Here is an 18,780-nt window from a genome sequence, read left to right on the forward strand (position 1 = left end):
TACATCCCCTTTCTTGAATCCAAAATGGTGGATTTAAAGATGGCGGCCATGAATGACATTGAATCCAAAATGGTGGATTTAAAGATGGCGGCCATGAATGACATTCACTCCAAAAGTTGCGGCCCCACATCAAATCTATGTTCCCATCGTCACATTTCAATTTTCCATTTAATCTTCCAACTTATGAAGGTGTCCAAGGACTTTTGACTCTCCCTGTATTTTTCAGAAGACACCTCTTGTACATAATGACGAGTGTGCATGTGCAGTACTAATAGAATGAACCTGTGGGTCAGAAAACAACTAAGATGTTTTTCTATTCTTGTTCTGGAGATTGTTTTCTAAAGCTTTGCGTAGTAATTCTGCCACACTAACACTAGTTCTTACGTAAACAGTAAATGGTTTGCTTGTTTTACCGCTCATCGACCTCTTTTACAGAGGTGCGCTTCCTCTGTTACCTTGTTTACGTTGGATCTGACTGCGGGACAGTCCAGCGCAGCACAGTGTTGTGCGGTCTCACTTGCTCCACAGCTCCTACGCCGACACTAGCGACACACGGTCGCGGACGGGGCGCTGAACTACACTGCCTCGCGCCCGCGGGGCGCAATTCTTCAATGAGCCTGGTCTAAATGGAACGTTACTGCTACATCGTGACCGGATTCCTACAGAACATTACACTCCGAAACCTCGAAAAGAAACACGTCAAGTTCTTCGCAAATCCAGCTCTCATGTGCCAACCTCGCCAGTCACGATTTTCTTTTTTAAACACAGCTTGTGATTCCATCAGTGGACTCCTCGTATTAATGTCCGTTAGTAGGTGTTCGCATACTTTAAATCCGATAGTTATGCTGAATATAGATCGCTAAGACTGAAGTAACTTCTCAAATTTTGTGATTAGACTAGCGGCAGCTGCCTCTGATAGTCTGCACGGAGGAGGACGAGTATCTGTTCCTACAGCGGGCTGTGTGGTGACAGACAGACGTCTATTGTTCCCGGCATGTGAGGTGACATAACTGTTTATACAGCGAGCCACCCATGTGCAATGAGCCGCTAGTTACAGTGCGGTTTACAGCGTCCATCAGACGAGAAGCCATAGCAGTCCCAAAAAAAGAATCACGGTATAGGAGTTGTAGCTGCGCGGTTAACTGCCGGCTGTCAGGAGAGGCGCACAAGACACTAGAGACTATGACATGCAGGACTCGTCGCATAATTTTTTTAAAAGCAGTTCATACCTCTCCTATTTCAATCCTGCTATTATACATGGCAGCGATTTGTTTGAAGCTGCACCAGTGAGCTATACAGTTTTAAACTTGGGGAAGTGGAGTTTTTTTTTCCTCTTTCTAGAAGTCCACTACTCTGCTCATACTGACATGCGCTGATAACTGGTTGGTTCTGACCACTATGGGACTTAACATCTGTGGTCATCAGTCCCCTAGAACTTAGAACTACTTAAACCTAACTAACCTAAGGACATCACACACATCCATGCCCGAGGCAGGATTCGAACCTGCGACCGTAGCAGTCGCGTGGTTCCGGACTGAGCGCCTAGAACCGCTAGACCACCGCGGCCGGCACTGATAACTGGTTTTAACACAATGATAGTGGAAGGACGAGTACTTTACAGTGAAACGTTCCTACATAGACTAGTTATGTATCAAGTATGTATTTGTTTAAATAACGAACCGCTGTGCATTATTGTTGGTATTTGGAACACTGGGAGAAAATTGTCCAAAAATTGTAACAAAATGCCTGAAAATAGTAAAAACTTTCCGCAAAACTAAAAAACAATGGAAGGTGCTCATACGTTGAAGTTGGTTCATTGCTGCAGCTTCTGCTGCGGATGCAATATGGTGATTGACAAATTTACAGAGCACGAGCGATGAGTCCATCTCATGATTGTGGCTACCATAACCGTACTAGTGTGGGGGGAAACCTCTTAGGTGACCCTGACATAAATTACGGTATCCAGGCCGAAAAATTGGCCTAGATGAGTAGGGGAAGGTGGAACTGAGTGATATGGCCATCTCAATAGTCGCGCCAACTAAAGTGACGATCCCCGTAAGAGTTCCGGTAAGTGTGCGCATTCACACAGAAGGTCAATGGCCGGGTAGCCTTTAACTATATGAAGATGATAACTGTTCAGAAAGAATTGAATGAATGGGCACATATCCTTTAGGAACATTACGAATGTAGGTTGTGGACAGTTGAGAATGTAGGTCTCACGGGAAGCGTGCAAGGAAGTTCCTGCAGTCGCGCTATCCTCTGAGTCCTCGGTGGCTCAGATGGATAGAGCGCCTGCCATGTAAGCAGGAGATCCCAGGTTCGAGTCCTGGTCGGGGCACACATTTTCAGCTGTCCCCATTGAAGTATATCAACAACACTGTTGGCAGCTGAGAGTTCCGATTAATTATCTTTGTAGAGAAGCTGCATGGTCATCATTGGTAACAGTTCTTTCGGAACAGTTACTATCTTCATTTCTTTCGGAAATCGTGCTCCTTTAACGGAAATGGTGCGACACAGCCCATTCGTAGCCACTGATTTACGACGCTTCTCAGCACCTGTCACTTTCAACGTCACCTATCACCGCGAAGGTCAAGTGTCAAAGTCACTCCTCCCACTCACTCTTATTAATGCTTTGTGAGGCTGCTGCTAATAGAATGTATTACTGTCTAATTGATCACAATTATTTATTAACCCATTATCGTAATTTATTACTCAAACATATCTCAAGGAACCACCACCACCACCCAGCCAGTAAAAAGAAGTTACCCTATCGCTTCCCTGGTCCTACTACACAGAAGGACTCTTCACTTGTGTGGTATATGCTGCAGTGAAAGGTTCAGCACCAAAGAGAAGGAAACACGTAAGCATTAACCCATTAATCACTGTTTCCAAAATAGTACACATGTTCAGCCAGGTTATTTTCATAATTTATTACCCAGAAAGTGGTCATTCTCCTTCAAAATAGTTTTTCAAATTTCCGTAAATAGTGCGAAATTCGAAAGGTTGGAAAAATGCAAGGTATTTTGCTTGTTCTAAGAGAAAATTCAATCAGCCCATTCAAGCCTACATGTTTCAAGCTTAAAACGGCGCTAAATAAAAAATATCCATGTTTAAGAATGTTTATGGTATGTATATACTAGTAGCACATTAAAAACTCCACTATTAACATCGTCAGCACACACTAATTCAAAAAATGCGAAATAGCTCCCTTGTTAAGACAGTTACTGCTATGTTTTCGTCGCGGTGGACAGATTCATGACGGAGTCTATAATCACACAACCTACGTAACACATGAAGTACATTTTAGTTGTGAAGCAATTTCACTACAGTTCGCACAAAGAGACATCACTAAAATTATACTGGTAGCCCCTAGCTCCAGATACCACAGTTTCTTTTTATCATCCAGTTATGCTATATCAGTAGGTGTAGTGGACTAGAAATGGGTCAGTTAAGATCATTTTATTAGAAAACTGTCACAGCAAGCGCTGTAAAAAACCACATGGTGTCAAGCCTTCTCCTCTGCCTCGGTAACACACACTGCTAGTCATCCTGTGAAGACTACTGTTACCTATTCAGTAGTCATTAGGTGTACTGTATGCATAACGCAAACGTGCGAACTTACGCCCCATTTTACACATCTATCATTTAACATCCATATTCGTTCCATTTGCAAATAGTTCGTCGGAAGAACTGCTGACAGTAAAAGAGAAAACACACACCTCTATATTAGCTCTAATTCCACAGATTCTTTCGTCCGTGGCCTTGTTGTCAATGCCATAATTTTACAGTAACAGACCCCTTCATCTATGAATATGCAATAAAATTAACATCCTGCTTTAATCTCCCTCGCCCCCCCCCCCCCCCATCATCGTTCTGTACAATGTGTCTCTTGTAGCGTCCGCCGCCGCACATACACGATACAGAAACGCGACATCTTGACACACGCCTACACCCCTACTCTATGACCAGCAACAAACCTCTGTGTTATTATTCGTTAAGAATATTTGAAATTCACGACCTTTACAGAGCTATCTGAAAATACCTGTGTAATTACACATAAATAAGGAAGTTAGTTCCTCTTTACCTCACATTAGTGACTCATTTCATTCATTGTTATCTGCCCTGTTGTACACCCCTCTAACTCTTCTTCCTTCTGGAAATGAGATTTTTTTTCTTTCCCTCGTAATCCGATTCTTTTCCTGTACCCTCCAGCAGCAAATTCTACCAATCTAGGCGAACTTGCTCCCCCTACCTTTTGTACCTCTAACGTTTAACCTGAGTATTAGTTCTAATTTCCCATCACGGCCATTTCTCGAGACACGTAACAGGAGAAGTAACAGAATGCCTGGAACTTACGCTCGGCTGTTCACCCGTTTCGCTACTAAAAATTCAGTTTTCGATTTCGTCCACTTGCAGGACGGTAATTCCCTGTAAGTAATTGATGAATTGGTTACTTCGATTCCTTTTTCCTATATTCCGGTGTATGCAGGGTCGTCAGAAACGGCCTGAGACGACTGTAAGGGTGTTGCAGGGTAGGTTGTGCTGAGAACTGATAAGAAAAAACTGGATACGTTGTGTCGTTTCCGACTTAATTAGCATTAAAGTTAGCCAATCAGGCCGTTGTGGGCGAAAATTCAAGCGGCTCGCCAGATACAATAACTACTGACAGCTGTTCTCATTGCTTAGATGACACTGTTCAGCCTTTGGCTCGGGTTCGATCCTTAATACCGTCCTACGTCAAATTTTGTATCTCTCTGTTGTTCGGTGTTAGCAAACCAAACCGTCTCTGGCGGCACGCTTGAATTTGCGCGCCCAACGATCTGATGCTAACTACCTCTGAAACGGCACAACAGCTCAAATTTTTTTACAATTATTTCTCAACAAAACCTACCCTACAACGCCCTTATAACCTTTTCAAACTGTTTCTGAACACCTTGTATAACCAGAGTTTCTGCCACTATCAAACGCACAGCCGTTTTCCAGTTCACGCCACAACAGAAGCAAGTAGCAGGCGGAATGTTGATATTGCTAGTTTTGTAAGCCTATCTGACTAAAGTTATTGACACAGTGTACACTGGAGCATATTGTAAGTACTGTTTGTCGACATGTAACAGATTTATACAGCGTTACACAGAATGAAACACATCGTCCATTCCACAGTTAGATAATCGTAGTGTCTGGGTCTAGCTTGACGAGCAATACTCAAAACTGATTAACAAGTATTCTGTAAATCACTTATTAGCGGATGAATTACGTGTTCCTGAGAGTCCTCAATGAATCTGAGCCAGGTATATGCTTTCCTACCCTACAAATATAGCAGTCAGATGTCTTCTCGTACAATGACATTTTCTTGAGTTTTATCCCCAGGAACGTTGGTGCGACAAATCACATCAGCTTTCTCCACTACATATCTGAAAGAGGCGACATGGACGTGGCTTATCACACACTAGTAACCCAACATCAACAATAAAACTAGTAGAGATTACAGGACTTACTATGACGACCAGGGTCATTCCTGCGCTGCATGTTACATCTTTAACAGTCTCAAGTAATATTACTACTCCAGTTTACAAGTTACTGCGATAGGGTTTAACATTCAAAGTAAGCTTCCTCGAAATCTACAAACGCTATAAACGTAGGTTTGCCCTTCGTTATCCTGCCTTCTAACTCAAGTCGTAGTGTCAGTACCGACTATTGTGTTCCTACAGCGCGCTGAATGTACCTCTGCAGAAGTGGAAATTTGTCTAAGACGGAATGTGTGTGACGTTGGTGAAGGAAACGCTTTGACTGACTGGTGGCGCTCGTTACTGGCACTGTGATTTGATGTTCCTCTTCGCCGTCTACTTCAGCGGTGTACTGCTCAGTCCTACATCTGATCTCGTTTCTAGTGGTATTGATTGTAGGTAAGTTATGGCACACAACTCTGGGTAAGTATCTATGGATAGCAACGCAGAGTTAAAAAAAATAAAAAAGTGAACCTCTTCGCAATGGACGCACCTATGCCGCATGGAAAGGAGTAGGAAGAACCACGATGGCAGAAAGGCTGCCAATATAATAAAATGCCACCTGCACCGTCCGCAAGTTCACTGCTTATGAACTGGAGATGCGGCAGGGCAGTGGATACCTGACGTCAATGCTGAGGATGTGGTTTCCATCAAGAAACTTATCCCGTCATCTCTATAGCACAGGCTTCACATACTCCTCAACATCTCTGTGCGATTGTACATCGGAATGTGGTGCAAATCTTCTATTCTTCCTGTGTGAATGATATTGAGATCAGCATGTCACTATGTTCAGGAGACTGAAGTTAAACACCAATTTTGCCTAGTACCACCACTGCCTCGCCCCCTCCCGTCCCCCAAATCAGAAAATACGTATACAAAATGGAGAGAATCATTTGGGGCTTGATCAGAGACTGTAACCCGCAAATATTGCACTTTCACAAGGAACTCTGTGCCATGTGCTCTATATAGTAATTGTTACTAGGGGCTACTAACAGAGTAATTTTAGCAATGTCTCTTGTGTGACCTGTGGCGCAATCGTTCCACAGCAATAACGTACTTCATACATTACGTAGGTTGTATAACAATGGACTGCCAGTCATGGGTCTATGTCCAATGTGACGATGACGTAACAGCAATTGTTTTAACAAGCGAGCCATTTCGCATTTTTCCATTAGATCACTGTTGATTTTAGCGAAGGTGCTTTTTAACATTATACTGCTAATACACGCCACAAAAGTTCCTAAGCAAAGATTTTTTATTTAATGCCATTATAAGCGTGAAACATGCAGGCTGTAGTGGACTATTTGAATTTTTCCTTAGGACCAGCAAGACAACTTGCATTTTCTCACCCTTTCGAATTTCCGATCGTTTACGGAAACTGTAACAACTATTTCAAAGGGAATACGGTGTTTTCGGGTTAATAAATTGTGGAGATGGTGTGGCTGAAAGTGAAATACTGTTTTGGAAACAGTGAGGAATGGGTCAATAATTACATGTATATTTTCTTCCTTTTGATGTTTAACCTTTCGCTACAGTATACAGAACACGAGTGACGAATGCATCTGATAGTTAGTAAGACCATGGGACGGTAAACGAACTTAACTCCCCCTGAAGAGGCCATAAGGCCCAACGGCACCGACAGGCCGCCGTGTCATCCTCAACCCACTGGCGTCACTGGATGCGGATATGGAGGGCCATGTGGTCAGCACACCGCTCTCCCGGCCGTATGTCAGTTTACGAGACCGTAGCCACTGCTCCTCAATCAAGTAGCTCCTTAGTTGGCCTTGCAAGGGAACGGCAGGGGTAACTCTGCGTTGGACTGGCAGCGGCGGCGGAAAATCCTCGAGTCATGTTGGGGGTAAATAAATTACAGTAACTGGATAATAAATAATAATTTAGATAGCTATAAATTATAGCAGCAACAGGGAAATTCATTACTAAAAGTAACAGGTCGTCACACAACTGCCTTAGAACGGAGGTGGAAGAGGGAGGAAAACCGTGACTCCTTTGTCCTGCAACCTGACGACGACGAGAAACATTGGCCCACTCAAATAGAAGAGATTCTGTTAAGTTTCCCACCCCATTTTTTAGTATCCCACCATATATTTTTAATTTCCCTCCTTTTTCAAGTCAGAGGGTTGACGTCGAATCGAGGAGGTGGTCGGGGAGTGGGAGCGGTGACTGACTCTTGACCTTGGTGAACGTGACTGATGGTGGTAGGCTTCCTTAATAAGTGACCTCGAGCAAGGCTCTGTGCAACTACTACGCTCTTGTTTGAATTCCATACGCAAATAAAGCTATTTCAGTTGTAGATGACCACCTCGTTATATTGGGTATTTAAGGACTACGAAGACCACATGTACTAGTTAGAATTTTCACTATTACGCGACAGTGATTGTGAACCGGACAGCTGCGAGTAGTTAGGTGAAATACTTGCAACAATCAAGATACTCTGACACGACATTCTCCCCTAGAGGTATCAGACAGCTTTAAATACAATTAGTGTGAAAGGGAAACTAACAGATCAGGTGCAATATGTTGCACAGCGGCGTACTGGTACGACAGAAGCGGGTGAGCTACAACTGAGGTAGCAAATGCCGCTGGAACGTGACATGGCGCAATTTCACGATTATTGCCTTTCTCTAGAATGGGAGAATTTAAGATCTAACGGCAAAATGGACCGCAAGTAACAACAGGCTTATGAAGTCATTCTTGGAATAGACAGCAGACACGAACTTTGTTCTTCCAGGCGGCAACAGCAGCAGCCTGAGAAATGCCAACTCTACCTGTCTGCAGCTGTCTTGACTCTCAGCTGCGTGGGAAAAATGCCGCGACTCGTCTGGAGCTGGAGACTGGTCGGCTAGACGAGAGACAAGTAACTCCACAGGTACTTAATAGTTCACACTATATTAGGGGGGCGTGCCTGTGGTTATTCCGCTACTTTACAGGAGCAGAAATCATTCTTGAGTTACATGGACAAAACCGCACACTGATGACGTGACATGTCCTGGAATAGTGATATACACACATGCTAATGGCTGGAGTATCACGTAAACTTGGTAGTGAACTCACGTTTATGTCTTTTGCCACTAAACTCGGCGGATCGCAACCCAATGGATCACATCTGGGAAATTATCAGGCGCCAGCTCCACGCCCACAAACCACTGGTTCGTAATTTATGGGAACTGCGTAACCTGTCAGTCGACATCAGGTGGTACATACCTCTGTAAACGGATCATGAATTTGTCGAATCCATGTAACGCACAATTGCCATTACGCAGGTTGTGATGATTATTTGTTTGTGGTGCGCTCAACTGCGCGGTCATCAGCGTCCGTACAAAGTCCCAATTTTTACGCAGTCCAGTTTTTTTTTCACACTCCAATCTAGCCACTGTCACGAATAGTGGTGGTGATGGTGGTGGTGGTGATATAATGAGGACAACACAAACACCCAGCCCCCGTGCAGAGAAAATCCCCAACCCGGCAGGGAATCGAACCCGGTATCCCGTGGTGCAGAGGCAGCAACGCTAGCCACTAGAGCACGAGCCGCAGACTTGCGCAGGTTGTGATATTGTTTACGCTTATCAGTGAAAACCAATTAATTGTGGTATGCAGAGAGACGCTATCGTACCAGCGAAAAATTTCGTACACGTTGAACTCCTAGTATAGTGAATATGCCTTGAGTACTGTCAGAGACAGCAAAGGACTTGGAAGAGCAGTTGAACGGAATAGACAGTGTCTTGAAAGGAGGGTATAACATGAACACCAACAAAAGCAAAACAAGGATAATGGAATATAGTCGAATTAAGTCGAATTAAGTCGGGTGATGCTGAGAGAATTAGATTAGGAAATGAGACACTTAAAGTAGTAAAGGAGTTTTGCTATTTGGGGAACGAAATAACTGACGATGGTCGAAGTAGAGAGGATATAAAATGTAGACTGGCAACGGCAAGGAAAGTGTTTCTGAAGAAGAGAAATTTGTTAACATCGAGTATAGATTTAAGTGTCAGGAAGTCGTTTCTGAAAGTATTTGTATGGACTGTAGCCATTTATGGAAGTGAAACGTGGACGACAAATAGTTTAGACAAGAAGAGAATAGAAGCTTTCGAAATGTGGTGCTACAGAAGAATGCTGAAGATTAGATGGGTAGATCACATAACTAATGAGGAGGTACTGAATAGAATTGGGGAGAAGAGGAGCTTGTGGCACAACTTTACTAAAAGAAGGCATCGGTTGGTAGGACATGTTCCGAGACATCGAGGGATCACCAATTTAGTACTGGAGGGCCACATGGACGGTAAAAATCGTAGAGGCAGACCAAGAGATGAATAAGTAGATTAAGAAGGATGTAGGCTGCAGTAGGTACTGGGAGATGAAGAAGCTTGCACAGGATAGAGTAGCATGGAGAGCTGCATCAAACCAGTCTCAGGACTGAAGACTACAACAACAACATTGAAAATTTGTATCAGACATGAAGCCGTACCCGGTCAGCCTATGTGACTTAAGTCGTCCTCTCTTGGTACGTGAAAACGAATGCAGACGAGAAGCTAGTGACGTCACAGCGTCGAATTCCATGTACCACTAGATTGCTAAGTGCGAAATGAAGTCTACCGTATCAGATATTCGCCTTGTGGAGATGAACGTGGCCAATGGCATGCGTAATCAGTTGTACGTCACAAGCAGAACTGAGGAAACGCCATATTGTATGGAATTAAACGCCATGCTTGGCGGTTTTTCTATTATACAGCACGTGGTGTGAATATAAGCTGTTTCAAAGCATGAACACATTGAGGATCTCTCGAAAAGGCGTCAAGGTACGATTTGTTATAATGCAGTGACAGTGAACTACGTATCAGTAGTCGAAGGCTTCCCATATTTAATGCTTTCAGTGTTTTAACTCGTGTTCTCTGAAACTATACCGTTCCAGTGCCACGGCACAATAATCCATCAAAATCGCTTTGTTTTCGGTGAATTTTGTCTCGTACATCAAAATTATGAAATTTGAAGATAGAACTATTATAATGTCCGCGATATAACTCACGTGCTATAGCCATGTTGAAGCTGTAGTGCAATTGGTAGAACCGTGAAAAGCAAAGCGGTAGGTTCTTGTCTACTTACTTCTAAATTTATTCTCTCCATTTGTTTATGAAGAGATTGTGTCTTTCTTATTAATTTCATAGTAGTATTATCTACAGTGTTATAAATAATGTATCTGCTGTTATTCTCGTTGCATAGGTCAACGACTGGAATGTGTGCCTAGGGGCCAGAGATCTTATCGTGACTATTGGTCTAGGTCAGAAAGCAAACATACATTATACACTGGAGGTTTTTGTTGTTATGAAACTTTGTATGAGATATATGTCCACCTATCTCGTTGTTTTATGGACTGCCCCATGTCCGTATCTTGCCAGCTAATATCTTCCTCCGTGATGGCGAGCAGCTTTGAAAAATGATTTGCGCGCAAAGTATAGCCGAGAACTGCCACTAGCGAGCGCTGCGGTCACAAATCACACCACGTCTGGCGTGCTTCGCGGTGAGCAACACGTCCCATGCTGGACTAGTTTAATGCAGCTGATCCGGGTTGGAATTCTGGTAAACTTTTCATTTGTCACGATATATTAAATTGCAGCCCAGAATATTACTGGACCTGTTTCATTTTTTCCCATTTGATATATATTACTCTGTGCCACTAGAAATAATTAGATATGGGATCAAATATGCCTTACCAACATCAAAGGACCATACTAACAAGATATTGTGCTCGGGAGTTGAAAACCTGAGTTCATGACGAGAGGGTGTCGCCAAATTGCTTCTCGTACGGTTGTGTAGAATGTGTGGTTCCAAGACACTTAGCAGACATAAAAACTTGCCTTGCGGGGGTGGGGGAGTCGCGAAGTTGAACTTCTGACACGAGGCAGTGATGGGACCTAGAGTTTTTTTCCTGACTAAAATGCCAGCACCAGTTGCACTTTCCTGTTTGTTTTGAAAACCACGACTGGTTTCGATTCCGAAGGCCATTATCCAGTGGGATCTACATAGTATTAAAAAATGACGTGTAGTGGAATTACTGAAATAGAGAAGAATGTAGCAATATGCATCATCAACGGTAAGTATAATACATAAATGTTACATAACAGCTTTTTTATAAACTTGACAAAAGCTGCATAATCAAAAATTATTCTGTAATTAAAAAATTACAGAAATATGTACCATATTAAATAATACTGAAGAACAAATAGTCAACAGACAGTCTTGGTGCTTTAATGCTTAAGATATCCTTTCCTGTTTCCACTAGTTTTTCAACATTATTTAGTTTATGTTACGGATTTGTTTTTTAGTAATAGACGACTTATTACATATTTTTATTATGCTTTTATGAAATTTGTGAAAGAAATGTTTCGCAACATTTATGTATTACGCTTGCTGTTTGTGATGCACACTGGAACATTATTCCCTCTTTGAATATTACATTATAGTTCGGTTTTCTACACTATTTAGGTGTCACTGGATAATGGCTTTTGAGGCCGAAACCGGTAGTGATTTTTAAAATAAAACATGGAAACAGAGCTGGCTTTTTATTCAAAATCAATACTGCAGTTGCGGAACCTGCATGAACATACTCCACATGCTGGACAACAACTAATTTTTTGTTGTTGACTGAAGCACTGTCAATTATGCGGTATGGCTCCACAGTTCCTAGGCACAGGCTACCTACTAAAGACGAAGTAAAGCTTCATGCAGCTGCAGCACATTTGTCACAATCGTAAGAAGTATCAACAGTAGTCTTTCCTTGACAGTATATCGAGAGACTGCAGTAACAGCATTACTCCACTGAAACCATTTTAAAAATGGGACACCATATTGAAGTGCTCCATCCATTGCAATATGGAACGTAAGCCTTCATCGCTAGTTGGTATAATGGTCAATATTGGCTACTCCTAATGAAGGTTCTTCTGGACAGCTACCACTAAATCCGTATCGAAGAAGTTTTACAGTTAGAATGTGTAGTGTTACTCTTAATGCATTCTCGGAGCCGTATTCTAATAGGGGTTGCGCTCCACACGTTGTAAACAACATTGATCATTTCATTCACGACAGCCTAAGAACTCTGCGACTCCGTAGAAATAGAGCAATGAGAACACTTCAGTCACTTAGTTTCGGCCTAACAGCATCTTCAGGCTGAGGCAGGGAGATATATGTATCTTAATATGAAAAGAATGAGCTTCATATACGAAAAAAGAACTGCTTACTAGGTGCACAGCTGCATAGATATTATACCAGAATACCATTTAGAATTTTAATATGTTCTTAACCCCAGAAATATTTCTTCGAATGAACGTTTTATTTACACGTAACAACTTATTGGAGTGTTTCTTCTTAAGAAGTACAGTTCTATTATTTTGCACGACCCTCACTTTCTCTGCTCTGTCTATTGAACATTAATTTCACTGGTGGGCGACTCGCTTGTGGTACTCTTCCAACAGCCAATACAACCTATCTAAAACCCTAAAACGATGCTGCGTTAGCGCGGGATTGGCCGAGCGGTCTATGGCGCTACAGTCATGGACTGTGCGGCTGATCCCGGCGGAGGTTCGAGTCCTCCCTCGGGAATGGGTGTGTTTGTCCTTAGGATAATTTAGATTAAGTAGTTGTAAGCTTAGGGACTGATGACCTTAGTAGTAAGTCCCATAAGATTTCACACACATTTTTGAACGATGCTGTGTTATGCTACTTATCACTAACACATTCAAAGCGCAGTGGATTCGACGGCACCATATGTTGAAGTTATCTGGGCTCTTGGAGGCGTGACCATGGGGGATATGATTTATAGCTCTGTAGATTTATTACTTCTTTTGGACAACTACAGTCCAAATATCCCGAGTGTTTTCGTATTTTTACGCATGTTACATTATACGAATGACGATTAGTCATTAGAAGCTGAACCGTATGAAGTACCTAGAAGTATCAGGAAACAGAGATGTCTGGAGTAATGAATACACAAATCCAGATGGTGAAGAATACGAAATTTTCGATCGATTCTTCGGCACTATATATACTCTAACTTCGATGATCCCTCTTCGAAACTTCACGTAAGCCTCATTTTTCAATTTGTTCCCACACTGACTTCCATTCTATTCCTCCATTTTTCCTGTATTTTTTTCATTGTGGTTGTCTATACACCCCTTATATTCTATTTAGATTTTCCCTACAATGAGAAAGCTCTTCATACCTGGACATTTTATTTAGCTTGCTTCCTGTAACAACTGTCAATATTTTTACTCTGTTTTTCGATCACCTGCTACATGTAACACTCTTCAAGCTATACTGCAATACTTTTCCCTTTTATGACTCATTTTATTGTTCTCGTTAACTTATTATATAGGCAATTAGTTAGTTTTACTACATGTATATTCACTTCTCTCTTGAGTGAACTTCTTTGCTGATGTTATCCCTTCCTACCTTCCACCTCTTTAAAACGAATTTACTTTTTGATAATTTTATATTCGTTGTTTACTGCGATGGAACAGCCTGAGCACGAGAAAAGTTTTAAATCATGTTTTCTTTCATATTACCCAAAAGGTTAAAGATGCAAACTCAATAATGGCATGTAACTATTCAAGAACAGAACTACACTCCTGGAAATTGAAATAAGAACACCGTGAATTCATTGTCCCAGGAAGGGGAAACTTTATTGACACATTCCTGGGGTCAGATACATCACATGATCACACTGACAGAACCACAGGCACATAGACACAGGCAACAGAGCATGCACAATGTCGGCACTAGTACAGTGTATATCCACCTTTCGCAGCAATGCAGGCTGCTATTCTCCCATGGAGACGATCGTAGAGATGCTGGATGTAGTCCTGTGGAACGGCTTGCCATGCCATTTCCACCTGGCGCCTCAGTTGGACCAGCGTTCGTGCTGGACGGGCAGACCGCGTGAGACGACGCTTCATCCAGTCCCAAACATGCTCAATGGGGGACAGATCCGGAGATCTTGCTGGCCAGGGTAGTTACACCTTCTAGAGCACGTTGGGTGGCACGGGATACATTCGGACGTGCATTGTCCTGTTGGAACAGCAAGTTCCCTTGCCGGTCTAGGAATGGTAGAACGATGGGTTCGATGACGGTTTGGATGTACCGTGCACTATTCAGTGTCCCCTTGACGATCACCAGTGGTGTACGGCCGGTGTAGGAGATCGCTCCCCACACCATGATGCCGGGTGTTGGCCCTGTGTGCCTCGGTCGTATGCAGTCCTGATTGTGGCGCTCACCTGCACGGCGCCAAACACGCATACGACCATCATTGGCACCAAGGCAGAAGCGACTCTCATCGCTGAAGACGACACGTCTCCATTTGTCCCTCCATTCACGCCTGTCGCGACACCACTGGAGGCGGGCTGCACGATGTTGGGGCGTGAGCGGAAGACGGCCTAACGGTGTGCGGGACCGTAGCCCAGCTTCATGGAGACGGTTGCGAATGGTCCTCGCCGATACCCCAGGAGCAACAAACAGTGTCCCTAATTTGCTGGGAAGTGGCGGTGCGGTCCCCTACGGCACTGCGTAGGATCCTACGGTCTTGGCGTGGATCCGTGCGTCGCTGCGGTCCGGTCCCAGGCCGACGGGCACGTGCACCTTCCGCCGACCACTGGCGACAACATCGATGTACTGTGGAGACCTCACGCCCCACGTGTTGAGCAATTCGGCGGTACGTCCACCCGGCCTCCCGCATGCCCACTATACGCCCTCGCTCAAAGTCCGTCAACTGCACATACGGTTCACGTCCACGCTGTCGCGGCATGCTACCAGTGTTAAAGACTGCGATGGAGCTCCGTATGCCAAGGCAAACTGGCTGACACTGACGGCGGCGGTGCACAAATGCTGCGCAGCTAGCGCCATTCGACGGCCAACACCGCGGTTCCTGGTGTGTCCGCTGTGCCGTGCGTGTGATCATTGCTTGTACAGCCCTCTCGCAGTGTCCGGAGCAAGTATGGTGGGTCTGACACACCGGTGTCAATGTGTTCTTTTTTCCATTTCCAGGAGTGTATGTAACGATTTCACCCTTACTTCTAATTTTCTCCAGGACATTTCCTATGAATTTGCAGTTTTTATTGCTTATATTGTGTTCTTTATTAATCAGTTCTTTATGTGCAAACGTAAAATGAGCTTCATAAATGAATTACAATTTGTTCTCATACCTGAGCACAATCCTTCGGGTTAATTCAAAATCTGTGGAACACAGCTCTCTTGAAAACAGCAGCTCCTTTTAAGCCATACGGATTTATTTTCAAGAACGCATCATCGTTTTCCTGAAACACAAATACGATAATACATAAATTTTTCCAGATCAACATACAATTGCACAGCATTAACAAAAAATTTAGTGCATACTTTGACTACACTGCACATAAATGTTACTGAATGTCTGCTCAATCATTGGGCAGTAAGTTTTAGAAACTGTCAACGTTTTCTGATTTAAAGTAGTTGAGAGACGTCTCGTTCGACGTGAAAGTGTTTACCCAACTACATAGTTTTAGTTCGGTTTTAAGAACAGACGAATCTGAAAACTTGTTTATTGAAGCAGTTCTCCAGTATGTGGACTTGTTACATTCACACACAAAATATGTAACCTGCGAGGACGTGCCGGAAAGAAATTCCTTTGAATTTTTTTTATTCCGTTTTCAGTATAGGTTGAGGTACAGTCAGTGACAGAATTTGGGAGACCCCTCGCCTCATCGTTCTGCTCAACTGCACAGCTTTGCTATCTGATAGCACAGCGTAACATGCGAGGACAGGCACTACCAGCATATTATCTACAGACGTGAAATCTAAAATCTTTCCGAACATTATCTGACTGTTTCAGGTCACGCGGGTGACTATTACTACTAATTTATTTACCTCATATGTTTATCTGCTGTGTTCAATAAATTAACGAAAAAACGTCATTTAGAATTCACTGTACTAATACAAACGAGTTACAACTTATTAAAACGTTAACAAACGAGTATTTTTGTATTAAAACTAAGTATTTCATACTGTCAAGAGTTAGCACACGAATTAGCAGGATAACACGAACTTTCAACTTCGAAGCGATCTCTCTATTCAGTCTATGGTCACACTGAAGTAGCGTTACAGAACCACCACGGAAGTATGCAGACGTAGCACCTATATACCTACAGGGTACAGAACCAAGATAGCGACAAAATTTATGGAGCAGAAGTTGTCCTAGGATTTCTTCACTGAAAGCCAATCTGCCTACTAGTGGCTTTTTAAAGCAGAGGTAAAAATCTTGTCTCCACTGTCATTAGAAACGAAAAATAACGCATTCTTCTGCTTGAAGGGCGAACACTTTACCGCTAAGCTAGCATACAACTCCGTCAAACACGGCTCACTTTGTCCCAATGATAGCAGAGACACGCACGTAAATGACGAAGCAAGCTCCAGTTTGTTGGTACGAGCTTCCTGGACTCTAAACCACCATTTTCCTACCTCTCTGTGTCATGAAATGAGAATAATTCAGATTTAATAATGTAAATGACAAGAAAATATCGAATGCAGTTTACCAGAGTAATATTCGGAACCAAACGAGGAAGTAAATCGACGGTCACATAAATGCCAGAAGTATTTTACAATTTTGCCATTCTTCAGAAGACTAACGACAGGCTGATATGGAGAAAGCTCGCCCTTCAAACAAACTGCGTTGCCGGCTGCCATTGCATTGACTGGAAGCAGAAATACCTAATATAGGCCAATGAGCTTCATTCACATTTTTGTAGCTATGCTATGGCTCTAAAGCGTAATTACGAGAAACATCCAGATGCGCTGACAGCAACTCTATCATAATAAAGAGCAGCGAAAATTATTTCAGGGTTCGTCCTCTTTTGTTGTTGCCGTAGGTATTTTTGCTTCTCTGTCTTATGGAAACACTAAATTAAAAAAAATATTCACTGGAAGCGATTCGCTTTTTTTATCACCACCAGACACTATAAACCTTATACGTAAGTAGCTATAATTTCAATAAAGTGTACAAGGGACTTTTTCGCAATGACCGGAAAGTAGTACTCAAAAGCTGCGAAGGTAATTAAACAAGTGAATCATTGCAGTGCAAGTTCGAGTCCAGATTCTGAATGCATGAAAGGAGAAATACTTGTGATAAGAATGCGCAACAAGGAACAAAAAGTACCGACAGTAATGAGTCTATTCTACCTGTCACTAGTCTTATGAAGACTTCGCAATATTGTAGAATACTTTGGGCAACTACGTGAGCACCGATTTACTTCCTGGTATGGCTCAAAACATTAACTTGGTAAGTTCACTGGACACTTGTCATTTAGATTAAATATGACAAAGGTAGCGAATTTATGGTTTGAGTCCAGGAAGCTCGTTCCAGTATAAACTGCAGCTTGTCTTGCCATTTACGTTGCGGATTCTCTTTCTTGGCCATCATTGGGACAACAAGTGAGTGTTGTTTGACGCAGTTGTATGCGAACTTAGCGGTGAAATGTTCGACCTTCACGCAGAAGAAAGTGTTATTTTTCGGTTCTAGTGACACTAGAGAGTGTTTTCACCTCTGCTGCAAAAGCCACTTGCAGGCAGATCGGCTTTCAGCGAAGAAACCGTAAGACAATTTCCGCTCCATAAAATTTGTCGCTCTCTTGATTCTGTGCCCTTTTGGATTCGTAGGTGAAAAACTTGGCTGAATTACACACTTGTTACGGTGTGCTTTTTCTGCTTCTGTCAATTGCATTGACATAATTGTGGCACTGAATGATTTGTTAACTGTTATGCTGTGCTATGTTTGCATACCTCCGTGGTAGTCCTGTAACGCTACTTCAGTGTGACTAAGGACTGAATGTAGAGAGGGTGGTTTTGAAGTTTGAAGTTCGTATGATCCTGCTAATTCGTGTGCTAACTCTTGAAAATATGAAATACTTCGTTTTATTAAAAAATATTCTTTCTGTAACGTTATCATGATAAGTTGTAACTCGTTTGTGTTAGTACAGTGCATACTAAGTATCGTTTCTTTCGTTAGTTTATTGAACAAAGCAGATAAACAGAGAAATCAGCAGCAATATAGCCGCCCACATGACCTAAAACAGGCTGATAACGTTCGGAAAGATTTTCGACTTCACGCGTATAGACAATATGCTGGTCGTACTTTTTCTCCTTTAATGTTATGCGGTGTTAACAGACAGTAAAGCTGTTCGGTTCAGCGGAACGATGAGGCGAGAGCTATCGCAAATGGTGTGAAAAGCGACAATTGCGGTCC

General features: G+C 42.8%; 1 protein-coding gene across 4 annotated transcripts in view; it reads right to left on the reverse strand.

Annotated features, from left to right (window-relative positions):
- Positions 1–18,780, reverse strand: part of LOC126248628 (plasma membrane calcium-transporting ATPase 2) — a 401,953-nt gene that overhangs the window by 147,752 nt on the left and 235,421 nt on the right. For all 4 annotated transcript variants that reach the window (XM_049949802.1, XM_049949801.1, XM_049949800.1 and 1 more), the window contains exon 4: positions 15,710–15,820. The gene's annotated coding sequence lies outside the window, so the exon portion shown is untranslated. The remainder of the gene's footprint in view (positions 1–15,709; positions 15,821–18,780) is intronic.

The sequence above is a fragment of the Schistocerca nitens genome, chromosome 3 (assembly GCF_023898315.1).
Source record: "Schistocerca nitens isolate TAMUIC-IGC-003100 chromosome 3, iqSchNite1.1, whole genome shotgun sequence".
NCBI classification, from domain to species: Eukaryota; Metazoa; Arthropoda; class Insecta; order Orthoptera; family Acrididae; genus Schistocerca; species Schistocerca nitens.